At 40.8% G+C, this 15,037-nt stretch overlaps 1 long non-coding RNA gene across 1 annotated transcript; it reads right to left on the minus strand.

Annotated features, from left to right (window-relative positions):
• Nucleotides 1–4,539: 4,539 nt before the first annotated feature.
• On the minus strand, nt 4,540–5,891 carry LOC145448747 (uncharacterized). Its single transcript, XR_013918012.1, has 4 exons — nt 5,751–5,891; nt 5,577–5,666; nt 4,827–4,897; nt 4,540–4,665 (listed from the first exon to the last, which is right to left on the minus strand). It is a non-coding gene; the product is annotated as an uncharacterized LOC145448747 (long non-coding RNA).
• Between the last annotated feature and the right edge of the window lie 9,146 nt (nt 5,892–15,037).

The following is a 15,037-nucleotide window of genomic DNA, read 5'->3' on the forward strand; positions in this document are numbered from 1 at the left end:
AATGACCCACGTTTTGGGGGTGGCCTGACAAAGTGCTATTACGGCCCTGACTGCACCAAGTTAGTAAATTTAACATGGACGTATTCTAAACGAAGCTTGCATTTTATATAACGGTCACGTGAGCCAATACGGGTCACAGCACTTAACAGTATTATACTTTATGACACGAGGAAGAAATATTCTGATGATTTAATTTTGTAGCTCTCAAATAGAAGTATATTTACTTGATCATTTTGACCGAAAACCTTTAAAGCATCTTAAATGTACAAAAGGTTCTCACTCTCAAAAGTAGTAGGCTACAGTTCCTCGTTCTTCGAATTCGACACGCTTTGCGCTACGGGATGAAATAACTAGTTCGAAACATTTTGCGCTCTACTGCGAATCAATTTTTTCAGCTTCCCCCATATCGCTCCTCTGAGCTCAGCGCCCCTCATGTCGCCCACTGAGCGTTTTCGCCCCTTCAAAATCTCAAACGACCCTTGGGGACGCTGGGGACCGGCTTAAGAAAGACTGCTCTAAAATGTGATTTTTGATAAAATCAAATTTCTTTTCAAAGAATTGTGCTGATAATGCTGGCTGAATAGTATCATGAATTAGACGTTTGCATAGTAGTTGAGTATCCATAAAATGCTACCAAATGAAATTTTCCAATGCTTCTTCTTTGCATTTGCAGACCTGATTCGGAACACCGATGCGAACATGGACTGAAAAGAACAATTTCATTGGTCATGCTGCAACACGCAATTTGGTGTTTTCATAATATATTCAGATGGATGTTCATAACTTGAGATCAGTATTTAGGACATAAAATTGATCAAGCAGAATTCAAAGGCAGGAAACGAATGTGACATGACCTACACCAACTTCCTGTTACGCGTAATTATGTATAAATGAACCAGAGCGTCGGGACGTAACTTCTTCGGTATAAGAATCAACGAAGTCGTTACGTCACGCTGTTTTTCTTCTCCAAATACCTTGCTATAGTTGAGCGTCTGCGCCTATAATTCGTTTGAAGTAGTGACACGTCACTTATGACGACCACCGCAGTCACGATTTGACTACCGATCGGGCCTTTTAAGGTTGTAACCAATTCACCAGGTTTCGAGTCACAAGTCAATCTCACTTTTATAGTTTTGACTCGAGTCAAGTCGATTCAGTTGCCATTCACTTCCCACTCAAGTCCGATTCCAAGTCAGCGAGCAGAGGGTCGACTCCGAGTCATGGAGTCCGAGTTCAAGTCATTGTTTAGACTGATCAGTTTCCAGTTGAAGTCATGTTAAATCCACTTTTTACAACTCTGTTTGGTGATATCGAATGGTTCTCATTCATAATATACTGCTTTTCCTCGCTTTTAGCTGTTTCTGATCGCATTTACAAGTACCAGTACCAAGCGGTCCCAATAATGTGGTTACTTCACTATTCTTCGAAATTTCAATGAAATGTCGGTCTTGGCCGTCTGGATCTCGTGTCATATGACTTGGTGCGAGTCATGCACAACGACCCGAGTCCAAGTCGAGTCAATGCACAGATTGACTCGAGTCGAGTCGAGTCATTTTCGTATTTTGAGAAAATAGTCATGACTCGAGTCATTACAACCCTACTCGCAACCGATCCAAAATTATTTCGTACATCAACATAAAATAGAGGCTTTTCGGGCAGATTCTACTCATCTTGGGAATATTTTCCGCGCTACGCGCGATTACTTGGAACTCGATGTCTTGATTATAATGTGAGAACACCCAATAGATTCATATCTTTGTAAATGGAAAATGTTTTTAAAAGATATGCATAATGTACAGAGATGAGTAAACCGTCTCAGCAGGTATGAAAGAAAGTTATTCGAATATCATATAAAACCATAGTGTCCTATATGGTGTCGACACAAGCAAATCTCACGGCTCACTGAAATTGTATCACGTCACAATTTCCATTTCGCTACAGGCAATTTGACGGTCATTTTTGACCGGCTTGCCGAGCATTAAATTTGGTAAAACGGGTATCAATGGAAAGCTGACTCTGCACTGATTACGAAAATATAAATTTTATTCCGCTCGTGGCCCTGGAACTCCCACAATCAGCATCGAATTTTTCATTGTTATGGAGATTGGCATTGGGACGCAACAATGCTGTCTGGCGAAACGAGAGAGAAGCTCATGACGCAACAATGCTGTCTGGTGAAACGAGAGTGGAGCTCAAGAAAAAAATGTCCAAAAAGCATTGTTGCGTCCCAATGCCAACCTCCATAACAATGAAAAATTCGAGGCTGATTGTGAGGGTTCCAGTGCCGCAAGCGGAGTAAAATTTATATTTTCGTCATTAGTGCAGAGTCAGCTTTCGATTGATACCCGTTTCACGAAATTTAATGCTCGGCAAGCCGGTCAAAAATGACCGTCAAATTGCCTGTGGCCAAATGGAAATTGTGACGTATTACAATTTCACTGAGCCGTGAGATTTGCTTGTGTCGACACCCTATAGGATACTATGATGAAACAATTTGGAGTGTTCATTGTGTAGCCAACTTGAGCGCAAATTATGACCCGCATTCCGGCGGCGGTCATTTTCGCGCTATAGAAGACACGACCTGGACATAAAGGTTTGGACAACATGCGACCACGCGACTCCCGTGCGGTGTATGCGTTGCCAATATGATTGACCTTGAAACAAAATACCCGCCGCTTGCTGGCCAAAATGTTCGTCATTGATATGTCCACTGCCAAGGCGCCGAATTGACCAAGCGCTCAAGAGCACAGCGCCCGCAGCCTGAGTCGCACGTATCAAATGAGACGCGCCGAGGAAAATAATGAGTCCAGTGTCGAAATGCGAATTTGAGATCGTATTCGTCTTTCGGAAGGATATATTGTTTTAGTTTCGTCTAGTGTGCAAGCGATACCAATCAATGTTCCCTCTAAGCTGCGCACGTGCGCAAATGCGCAGTGCTGAAACGGTCTCTGCGCACAGAAAATCTACGCTGCGCACAGAAAATCAGAAATGATGTTTTTTTTATGGTTGTTGCGCACTGTTGTCCAATGGACCACACAGGCGCGCAGATTCGTTAAAATTAAGATGGAACATTGCTAGGGCCAAATAGTGAAGTCTGAAACCGAGGTACAAGTGTGCCCCGCAAAGACTATTGCGCTCCGTGAAGAAATGAGAGTTCACAATCACCTGCGCCTCACGAAAGATATTTTTTAGTATGGCCTCGTACACGTGAGCGATACTGATATCATTTCTATAGCGCATTATTTTCTGGGAATGGCGAAATAACATGGAATAACAAAGTTATAAATAACAATGGGCTAGCACGAAGTTAATCTGCGAGAAACTAACGAATGATAGTTTTCTCCGCGTGGCATGAACATTGCGTAAGATTTACTCAGGACTTTCGCTCCCCAAACCCCCCAATTGGAGGGGCCGAGCCCGAAGGGGGTTCAAAATTATTTCGAGAATTAACATAAATCATGGTGTATTTTTTGAAATTTTTCAGGAATTTTTTTCGCGCTACGCGCGTTTTATTATTGTAAGATATCTGATTATTGGGTACCCTTTACCAACAAAAATTAGGCATGATTTATAGAAATGGGCAGTTGGGCGTCGGCCAATACCGCACCACGACGCGCCAAGACATATCAAGTTAAAGGCTATGTAACATGCGAATCCAAGAAGTGCGCCAGAACGATCAGCAGCGAGAAAACCTTGGGCGAAAAAGACTGCCTGCTGACCGAAAACCTCGATATATACAAATATATGTGTAATTGTCCATGTCCATACGCGCCTGAATGGCTGGCGCCGAATGTTCCTGTCCTGGCAATCCGAGTCCCACAACAAGACAAATGCCATATCGAGGGAACATTATTTTCCAGTTAAGAAATACCAATTTGAAATCGTGCACGTTTTTTACTTTAGTACGTTTTGGCGATTTCAATATCTTTTGACATAGCAGATACGGGGTCACGAAATAGCATCATGTAACGAAGTCATTATATCAACGGGGACGACCGAAGATGTATTATTATTATTTAGAGGGCCTATCTATTCCCACACGCCTCACTGGATCAGCTCTACCGGTCAATCTGATTATGTGAGCAGGGAGAGGATAAAAATTGATAGCAATATATATGCAATCCCCGATCATATTGGCCGATGCAATCATGAATTATAGAAATAAAACGCGCTTGTGATGAGTGGCATTCTACAAAATCGGTTCTTATTGAATACACTTGGAATGGGGACTTCGCCGTAGTTATTCTCTCACGCTCCGTCTCAGATGCTTTCACTTTCGCCAGTTTGAAAACCTCTTCTCAAGTACCATACTTGTATTAAACGGTTGCATATACTTTCATCGTACTTTCTCGTCCCTAGATCAATGATGCCTGTTTCATCCTTTCTCTCCGAAAGCATCACTCTCCTAAGAATCAGTCACGCACCCGTTTGAAAAATGCCTGCGCAAGAAGATTAACGCTAACTTGGATACACTGTCTTGCTACATGCGGTGACTATACCCGTACCTCTGTTCTCGGCTCTGACATATGAATGGATCAATTCACATCGACTGATTTTTGAAATTGCATACAATATTAACATCATAAAATAAAGAAAGCAATGCAGTTGTCAAGCTTGTAGTTGTCCGGTAGCTGAGGGCTAGTTTCAGAGACGTGGCAGATATCACTGAAAGACACATATCTTTTTAAATGCGAATCCATTACATTCGGAATGAATACTGTATACGAAACGTGACGTGGCAAAAATTCTAATTACCGATCAAGTGTCAAATCCTTAGCCTATGAATTGCTTTATCACATGCGGCACATTAAGCCAAGACCCCTCACCTGCTTTTATTATTCTTGAATGGTATCTGGCTTTTTGCAGCACAACTCTCCAACGCCGTCACATTCTTTGCCTGGAGGAGAAAGAACAATACCTTTTCGCACCGCTAGTACAATACTCCGTTGGTCACCAACGACAGAATGGTCGGTAATTGGGATTGGGCACATTGGCCGTTTACACTTCGTTCGCTCTGGGTATGCTACTCACAAAAAATTGGAAATGCATCGTGTTTTGTTTTAATGACGATCGATATGCATTTGATATGCATTACGCTTGATTCGCCGTTCAGGTTGAAAGGTGCAAGGAAGGTGATATCTCCATTGGATTCAGATTGTACCATTCAGCAATCACTCTCATCTCTGACTCGCAAGCTGACAGTTACATTTCAGAATAAAACGTTTCCTTAGCCCAGCATCGCACTCTTGCGCAGCCTTGTAATACGCCCGACTAAATTTAAGGCATATGCAAAGCTTTGAATTAGTACAATCATCTCAATTCGCCACCGGGACTTCAGGTAACTTCACGCCGAATTATTTTATTTTATGAGCACTTTGTTTTTCATATTTAAAAAAGTAAGTTCAATCGCTTGTTGATAACATTTACGAACACGTTTTTAGGGTATTATTGTCTAAAATCTAGATAGATCAACACGGAAGTTGTTATTGGATGGGTATTGTGCGAATAAAATATCGGGAGTGGGAGCTGGAGTTTGTGGTAAAGGAAGACTACACTGAGCCCTGCTGCAAACTCACCGACGCCGTTTATCCATCCTTCGTTACATTTTGAGGTAGCGGCTTTGCAGGTTCCATGTCCATTTGCCTCGCAATTCGGTGTGGCGGATACTGAAAAGATGAATATCGACAGATATGTACGTTGTCGAACCTACTTCACATACGTCGTCACGACGAATGCACAATTATATTTACCTTGGTTGAACACGATCGACACGACCACGAGAAAGACAAAAATCTTGCGGTTCATGTTGCTCAAGTTGTCTCGACTATTTACTCAACAGAAGTAGAATACAGACGATGGGAAGTCAACGGCTTATATAGCACTCTGATTCATCCGATTTTAATCGGAGACAATGCAGCTAGCAGTAAGACGTGCATCACTGCAAGAACAGTTCTTCGTATCAACGCTAATTTTCGATAACTGACTTATTAAAACAATACATGAACACTGAAGTCATTGTTGTACGTTGTTATTCGTTGTGTTGCATTGTGTTCTGTTCTTTGCAGCATGTTTTACCGCCCTATTATGGAAGTTCGCAGAAATAGATGAAGATGCTAGCAAGGATTGGTGGATTTTCAAACATGTATGGTTATGTGGTAGCTGTTCACCTGAGCGCGTAGTGGTATTGGAAGGAAGCATCCGTCGAAATGATTCTGAAAACATCAATTATAATTTAATCCGGAAATTGGAACCAGTCTGAAATCACCGATGTACTCGAAGGTCAGCTTTGATCCGAAGAATCCAACTGTCCAACATGTCATATTTAGGGTCATTGTGTTGCAAACAACAAATAACAACAAACCTGTATCGAACAGTGCCGACTGCGGATTTTACGGTCAACAAAACCTAAAAAGCATTGGGCAAAACATCTAGGAGTCGTTTACGGGGTTTTCGAGACCCCTGATTACAAATATGAAATCGGTTTTGCCCGATTGTCTCTACTTTAGAAGATACGTATGCCGCCAAAAAGACCAAATTACTGCATTTACTCCCTAAATAATTCATTTGATAAAAAGTATATCGTGTGTTTTACTTTTATACCTAACATGAATAGATAGTTGACTATGAAGAGCTCTCATGTCGTCCTCGGTTATTCTGTCAATATTAGCATGATCAGATGTGAGATCTTTGTTTGTGAAAAAGCAGTCTGTGAAGCCTAAAAATTGTGTATTTCCACAACGGAAATATATTTTCTCCGCCACCATATGGTCATTCCATCAAGATGAAAGAGGAGTGTAAAGCTATCAAATATGTCCTTGTGAAGCTTAACTAAAATACTCATATGCGTCTCTGCATTTTTGTCTTGTGAATGGAAAATTTTCTGCTCAGCCAACAAAGTGGGTAACACCCCACTGGGTATACCTATATCCCTATCAAACGAGAAGCTTAAAGCTGGTATCTTTGATGTACCTCAGATTCGATTACGTACGAAAGATTCCAATTTCATATCAAGGAGCTCATGGAATGGATTTTATACCAGGATGTAGTTAATACAACTTTTTTGAAGATCACAAAGCATCCTGCTACAAATAGTTGGTCCGAAAATTCGCACCTGCTTAGGGAGAATTTGGAGCATTAAAGCTCACTTCTTGCTCAGTCGTCTTGATATATTTCCTGATCATCTTTATGATTAAGGTGAAGAAGACGGGGAAGGTTCCGCAAAGACATCAAAACATCAACAAAAATGATAGCAGTATCGATGAGATGAACAGATTAACCTTTCGAGACACTGCACTAAATTGCTTAAAAGCGAAAATCATACGAGACACAATAAATTGTTTATATTCCAATTGATTATTTTGATTTTACAGTAGGTGTTTGACGTAAAACTGATTGAATTGATGCTATGTTATTTGGGTATTTAGATAGATAGTTATATCTATGATTGGAGTTTATTTATTTACATAATATATGTGAACGTCTCCGACTATGATAAATCTGATAACCCTAAATATAATGACGTTGCTGTATTTAGATTTGGGACAGTCTTCAGCGTGTAAAAATAACAAGTAGATTGACGGAGCCATTCTTTTATTTGGTCCTTTCAGCGAAAATGTGAGATTTTAGTCAAAGTAGCCCCATGGGTTATCTTGAAAAGCAGAGCCAATTTGAGCCAATGTTACGGAGTCATACTGAAGGGACCTACAGTTTCCAAGACACCTCACTCAACTTTGCCGGTAAATCTGATTACGTGAGCAGAGAGGACAAGAAATTGATGGCGATAGATATGCAATTCCCTCTCTGTTTGACCGATTTCATCATGATTTATTGAAAATATTCGCGCCTCGCGCTGGCTCACTACACTACGGCTAATTTCGTGGCAAAAGCGAACAACGTGATTGGGGGTAGGTTTATCACCCTATGGTCGCCCAAGACCCAAGTTTTTTTTTGGGGGGGGGCTGACGAAGTTCTGTTTTGTTCCTACCAACGGGTATACGCCCGAAGGTGTTTAGGCTAATTATTATTGTGGGGCCCTACCTTTTCAAACACACCCCACCTGTAAATCTGATTACGTAAGCAGTGCGGGGATAAAAATTAATAGCAATATATATGCAATTCCCGATCATATTGGCCGATTCAATCATGAATTATAAAAAAAATCGCGTTCGTTTCATCATCATTATGTGGGGGCCAATGACCCACGTTTTGGGGGTGGCCTGACAAAGTGCTATTACGGCCCTGACTGCACCAAGTTAGTAAATTTAACATGAACGTATTCTAAACGAAGCTTGCATTTTATATAACGGTCACGTGAGCCAATACGGGTCATAGCACTTAACAGTATCATACTTTATGACACGAGGAAGAAATATTCTGATGATTTAATTTTGTAGCTCTCAAATAGAAGTATATTTACTTGATCATTTTGACCGAAAACCTTTAAAGCATCTTAAATGTACAAAAGGTTCTCACTCTCAAAAGTAGTAGGCTACAGTTCCTCGTTCTTCGAATTCGACACGCTTTGCGCTACGGGATGAAATAGGGGAGATGTGGTACCGATGGCTCAAAAATTGGAAAATGATCGCTGGCCCCAAAATGCTCAGCCGAAAACAGCAGATCTTTTTCTGGCTCAGCACTTTGATACAAGCTCTACCTATCGCGCACATATACATGAATATCCGTCTTTTCAAAAAATATTTGTGGACGTTCAAAATTTGTTGCTCGAACGTATCATCGGTCCCCACCCGGTGGGTCCAATGGCACACGACCCGGGGACCTATGACACATATACCCTAAAAACTCAGATGTGACAACTTTTCTTGCTCAGTATTATAATCTAAGCTACAGCAAGCCAAAGAAGAATGTTTGGACGCAACCGTCAAAAAATAGAATAAATATTAACTCAAATGTTGTCATAAAATCACGTTTCGATTTAGGATCGAACTTATAAATTTGAGGGTACATACATATTGCCCGAAAATCGACAGTGTGACTTCCAAATACCTCGTTATAGCGATAAAACATCATATGCAGTTATTACATGAAGATTTTCTGTACGTAGGCATGTTTCATTTGTTTCATGATTAGTATGCTTGATTATTTTGCTTGATTTGGCTATTTTATCATCGGTCACCACCCTACTAATTTTATACATGAATCGAAAAAAATTCCACTCAAGGAAGGTAATGAAAAAAATAATAGGTGCCATTATATAGCCTGATACAAGCCCTACACTTCACAATCAAAACGATTGCTGGTTTGTTCGTGTTGAAGGTTACAAAGAAAAATGTATATGTCGATCTAAATTTAGTTTACACCCCCCAAAACAAAAAACATCTGTGAGATACCCCATAGCTCGCGCACGTTGAATTTTTTTGTATGTGAGGAAAGATTTTGCCAGCATGCAACTGTAGACAAGTTCACGGAATGTAATCATGGAATTATCATAGAGAATTTTTAAAGTATTTTCGGTCCCAGTGATCCATCGGTACCACATCTCCCCTACCTAGTTCGAAACATTTTGCGCTTTACTGCGAATCAATTTTTTCAGCTTCCCCCATATCGCTCCTCTGAGCTCAGCGCCCCTCATGTCGCCCACTGAGCGTTTTCGCCCCTTCAAAATCTCAAACGACCCTTGGGGACGCTGGGGACCGGCTTAAGAAAGACTGCTCTAAAATGTGATTTTTGATAAAATCAAATTTCTTTTCAAAGAATTGTGCTGATAATGCTGGCTGAATAGTATCATGAATTAGACGTTTGCATAGTAGTTGAGTATCCATAAAATGCTACCAATTGAAATTTTCCAATGCTTCTTCTTTGCATTTGCAGACCTGATTCGGAACACCGATGCGAACATGGACTGAAAAGAACAATTTCATTGGTCATGCTGCAACACGCAATTTGGTGTTTTCATAATATATTCAGATGGATGTTCATAACTTGAGATCAGTATTTAGGACATAAAATTGATCAAGCAGAATTCAAAGGCAGGAAACGAATGTGACATGACCTATACCAACTTCCTGTTACGCGTAATTATGTATAAATGAACCAGAGCGTCGGGACGTAACTTCTTCGGTATAAGAATCAACGAAGTCGTTACGTCACGCTGTTTTTCTTCTCCAAATACCTTGCTATAGTTGAGCGTCTGCGCCTATAATTCGTTTGAAGTAGTGACACGTCACTTATGACGACCACCGCAGTCACGATTTGACTACCGATCGGGCCTTTTAAGGTTGTAACCAATTCACCAGGTTTCGAGTCACAAGTCAATCTCACTTTTATAGTTTTGACTCGAGTCAAGTCGATTCAGTTGCCATTCACTTCCCACTCAAGTCCGATTCCAAGTCAGCGAGCAGAGGGTCGACTCCGAGTCATGGAGTCCGAGTTCAAGTCATTGTTTAGACTGATCAGTTTCCAGTTGAAGTCATGTTAAATCCACTTTTTACAACTCTGTTTGGTGATATCGAATGGTTCTCATTCATAATATACTGCTTTTCCTCGCTTTTAGCTGTTTCTGATCGCATTTACAAGTACCAGTACCAAGCGGTCCCAATAATGTGGTTACTTCACTATTCTTCGAAATTTCAATGAAATGTCGGTCTTGGCCGTCTGGATCTCGTGTCATATGACTTGGTGCGAGTCATGCACAACGACCCGAGTCCAAGTCGAGTCAATGCACAGATTGACTCGAGTCGAGTCGAGTCATTTTCGTATTTTGAGAAAATAGTCATGACTCGAGTCATTACAACCCTACTCGCAACCGATCCAAAATTATTTCGTACATCAACATAAAATAGAGGCTTTTCGGGCAGATTCTACTCATCTTGGGAATATTTTCCGCGCTACGCGCGATTACTTGGAACTCGATGTCTTGATTATAATGTGAGAACACCCAATAGATTCATATCTTTGTAAATGGAAAATGTTTTTAAAAGATATGCATAATGTACAGAGATGAGTAAACCGTCTCAGCAGGTATGAAAGAAAGTTATTCGAATATCATATAAAACCATAGTGTCCTATATGGTGTCGACACAAGCAAATCTCACGGCTCACTGAAATTGTATCACGTCACAATTTCCATTTCGCTACAGGCAATTTGACGGTCATTTTTGACCGGCTTGCCGAGCATTAAATTTGGTAAAACGGGTATCAATGGAAAGCTGACTCTGCACTGATTACGAAAATATAAATTTTATTCCGCTCGTGGCCCTGGAACTCCCACAATCAGCATCGAATTTTTCATTGTTATGGAGATTGGCATTGGGACGCAACAATGCTGTCTGGCGAAACGAGAGAGAAGCTCATGACGCAACAATGCTGTCTGGCGAAACGAGAGTGGAGCTCAAGAAAAAAATGTCCAAAAAGCATTGTTGCGTCCCAATGCCAACCTCCATAACAATGAAAAATTTGAGGCTGATTGTGAGGGTTCCAGTGCCGCAAGCGGAGTAAAATTTATATTTTCGTCATTAGTGCAGAGCAGTGATGAGCATCGGACGGACTCGGATAGCATTCGGACCGGATATTAGGCGATTTTGCGGTAGTCGGATAGGACTAGGATATTATCACAGATTTTTTCCCGGATATAGTCGGATAGTTGTAACTTTTGATAGGATATTTCCGGATAGTTGTACCCAGATGTGCGATTTGATTACAGGCCTATAGAAAGAATTCATCAATTCAATAACCAAACATCGACAGCTGACACCTTGCGATATGACTGGTAGCAGTCTAAAAATGTTTGTCAAGAGTCTAAGATAATATAGATCAACTATCGCCAAGATCAGCCATGATATCAAATTTATTAGCTAAAACACATCAAGTATACCATACTTGCCAGTCTAACGATATATAATATGTGAACTGATAAAAGATGGTATGATTGGACATGGGCTCGCCTGACATGGTTTTATCATCAGTGCGGTATTCTCGCAGAACAGTGTCTGAAGTTCGCAAAATTGAAAGTATTGTTTCAACATCAGTCACAGGATTGCATTTGCTTCCCGCCTTGACATGCAGTTTTTGAACCCATTGCTGATGAATGTCACATTTGGGCATACAATTTCTAGAATCCTCAACGTTGTTGTTGTGGCAGTCTTCTGTAGATTAATATACCGGTAAGTCAAATCCCTCTTTGCGTACTTGTAGCATGACTGACTTTCAGGCTGTCACAGTAGTTGTATGATACCTTTTCGATCAGCACTATACAGCGGTGCTTGTGCTATGGCACAATCTTCAGCTACCATCAGCCTTCCAGCAGTTCATGAACGGAATATATCCTGATGACGTTCAACAATGTAATAATTTCATTCTGTGAGAAGGTATTCCCAGTGTGGACATGGACTTTGTGTCAGCTTGGCTGGTTGAGTTAACAGCTATTCACACACTTGCAGCCCGGCCAATCAAATAAGAATATGCATACAAACATGTACAAGTAACTTTCTGGAGTCAGATAATTATATAGAAAATTATGTAAGAAGATATATACACAGATAAAATGTATGATAATTAATATAATGATGCCTTGACCATGACCATACAGTAGCCTACCAGCCTCTTTGAAATCATTCAAGAGACATGCATATAATACTAAGGCAAACTAATAACATATAACAAGGCTATACAAATCCAGAATTCCTATATATACCGTTACAATGAAAGCAAACCTATTCAACTCTCCTGATTACTCTTCCTTCCTTCAGCAGCTATATTTTCTCAAATTTGATTGACGGAATCAATCATCCAGAACCATTGAGCCATACAAGAAAAAGCTGTTAGTTGTTTTTGTCAAGCATTGGTCTGTTCAAGTAAATTTGATTTCAGGTGAAGAATTGTGTAAAAAAGACTTTGGCGTGATTATGGTGCTTTTCCATATGATTTCAACGAGAGACCATGTAAACAGTTTGAAAGTCAACGCCAATGAGTGTTGATCAGTGCGTTAGTGATGCGTCATGTCTCTTGAGTGGAGCTCCATCAACTAGTGTATTGTATTATTTGAAGAGTATGAAGACCTTGAATGTTGTCAAACTCCTTGTCTGAGTGTCGATTTGAGTGAGCTATGATTCCGTACTGTCGTAGTTTCGTTTCTCCATGATAATGGATTGAAGAAAGTAGACGTTTTGAGAGATAGCACAGCAAGAGTGAAGTGTGGAGAGATTGCATCCGGATTTATGGGACACTGGCTCTGCTGAATGCTCTAATTACTATGTTCAAGTGAAACACCCCAAGTTTTCAAGTGGTACAATGAACCTTACAAACCATATCCGAAAGGCCAAGGATACAGCACAGTTGAAGATAAGTTTCTTCTCTTCCAATAAAGAAGTCGGCAAGACAACTACTGGAGAGGAAATTTGGACAGGTAGAGGGACATTCAGGATGGTGCTATTATTGACATTTTGGGTGACTCAACTATAAGCGTCATGCTCGAAGCTTTGAACTGATTGACCAAAGGTATTATAAGCATCAGCAAGTTGCTATTAAACAGGCCTTCACGCCTTGCAGCACTTGTGGGCAAAATGCGCATTATCTGCATCTACTATTGACCATCTCCGGATTGTAAAATTCCATGGTTACAACTTGCTACTATTACTTCTTGATATATATTGGGTAATATGGTTAAATGCCTGATTGTTATATATGGCCATGCCCTAATACTCTTTGTCATTTTTGATTTGCTTTTAATCCGAGATAGCACTTAAATTCGCACACTTACTTCAAATTAGTAGCGTTGTTTCATTGCGTTAACCTTCCTATAATTAAAATTCCAATTTTTGTTCATTCCATAGATACAATTCGTGATCTTCTAGTGCAGAACTGTAACTAAGCTCAGCTGTAAAATTGATATTATGCGATATCATTATTCGATATGGATTTTCCGGATTCTTCTAAGAGATTTCCGGATATATTCGGATAGTTGGACGAGATTATCCGGAGTCGGACGGATAGTTCCGCAGACACCAAAACTGTCGGACGGATTCGGATTCTCAAAATTCAACATCCGCTCATCACTGGTGCAGAGTCAGCTTTCGATTGATACCCGTTTCACGAAATTTAATGCTCGGCAAGCCGGTCAAAAATGACCGTCAAATTGCCTGTGGCCAAATGGAAATTGTGACGTATTACAATTTCACTGAGCCGTGAGATTTGCTTGTGTCGACACCCTATAGGATACTATGATGAAACAATTTGGAGTGTTCATTGTGTAGCCAACTTGAGCGCAAATTATGACCCGCATTCCGGCGGCGGTCATTTTCGCGCTATAGAAGACACGACCTGGACATAAAGGTTTGGACAACATGCGACCACGCGACTCCCGTGCGGTGTATGCGTTGCCAATATGATTGACCTTGAAACAAAATACCCGCCGCTTGCTGGCCAAAATGTTCGTCATTGATATGTCCACTGCCAAGGCGCCGAATTGACCAAGCGCTCAAGAGCACAGCGCCCGCAGCCTGAGTCGCACGTATCAAATGAGACGCGCCGAGGAAAATAATGAGTCCAGTGTCGAAATGCGAATTTGAGATCGTATTCGTCTTTCGGAAGGATATATTGTTTTAGTTTCGTCTAGTGTGCAAGCGATACCAATCAATGTTCCCTCTAAGCTGCGCACGTGCGCAAATGCGCAGTGCTGAAACGGTCTCTGCGCACAGAAAATCTACGCTGCGCACAGAAAATCAGAAATGATGTTTTTTTTATGGTTGTTGCGCACTGTTGTCCAATGGACCACACAGGCGCGCAGATTCGTTAAAATTAAGATGGAACATTGCTAGGGCCAAATAGTGAAGTCTGAAACCGAGGTACAAGTGTGCCCCGCAAAGACTATTGCGCACCGTGAAGAAATGAGAGTTCACAATCACCTGCGCCTCACGAAAGATATTTTTTAGTATGGCCTCGTACACGTGAGCGATACTGATATCATTTCTATAGCGCATTATTTTCTGGGAATGGCGAAATAACATGGAATAACAAAGTTATAAATAACAATGGGCTAGCACGAAGTTAATCTGCGAGAAACTAACGAATGATAGTTTTCTCC

Source organism: Botryllus schlosseri, chromosome 1 (assembly GCF_051294905.1).
Source record: "Botryllus schlosseri isolate E-star chromosome 1, Bs_hap1, whole genome shotgun sequence".
Lineage (NCBI taxonomy): Eukaryota > Metazoa > Chordata > Ascidiacea > Stolidobranchia > Styelidae > Botryllus > Botryllus schlosseri.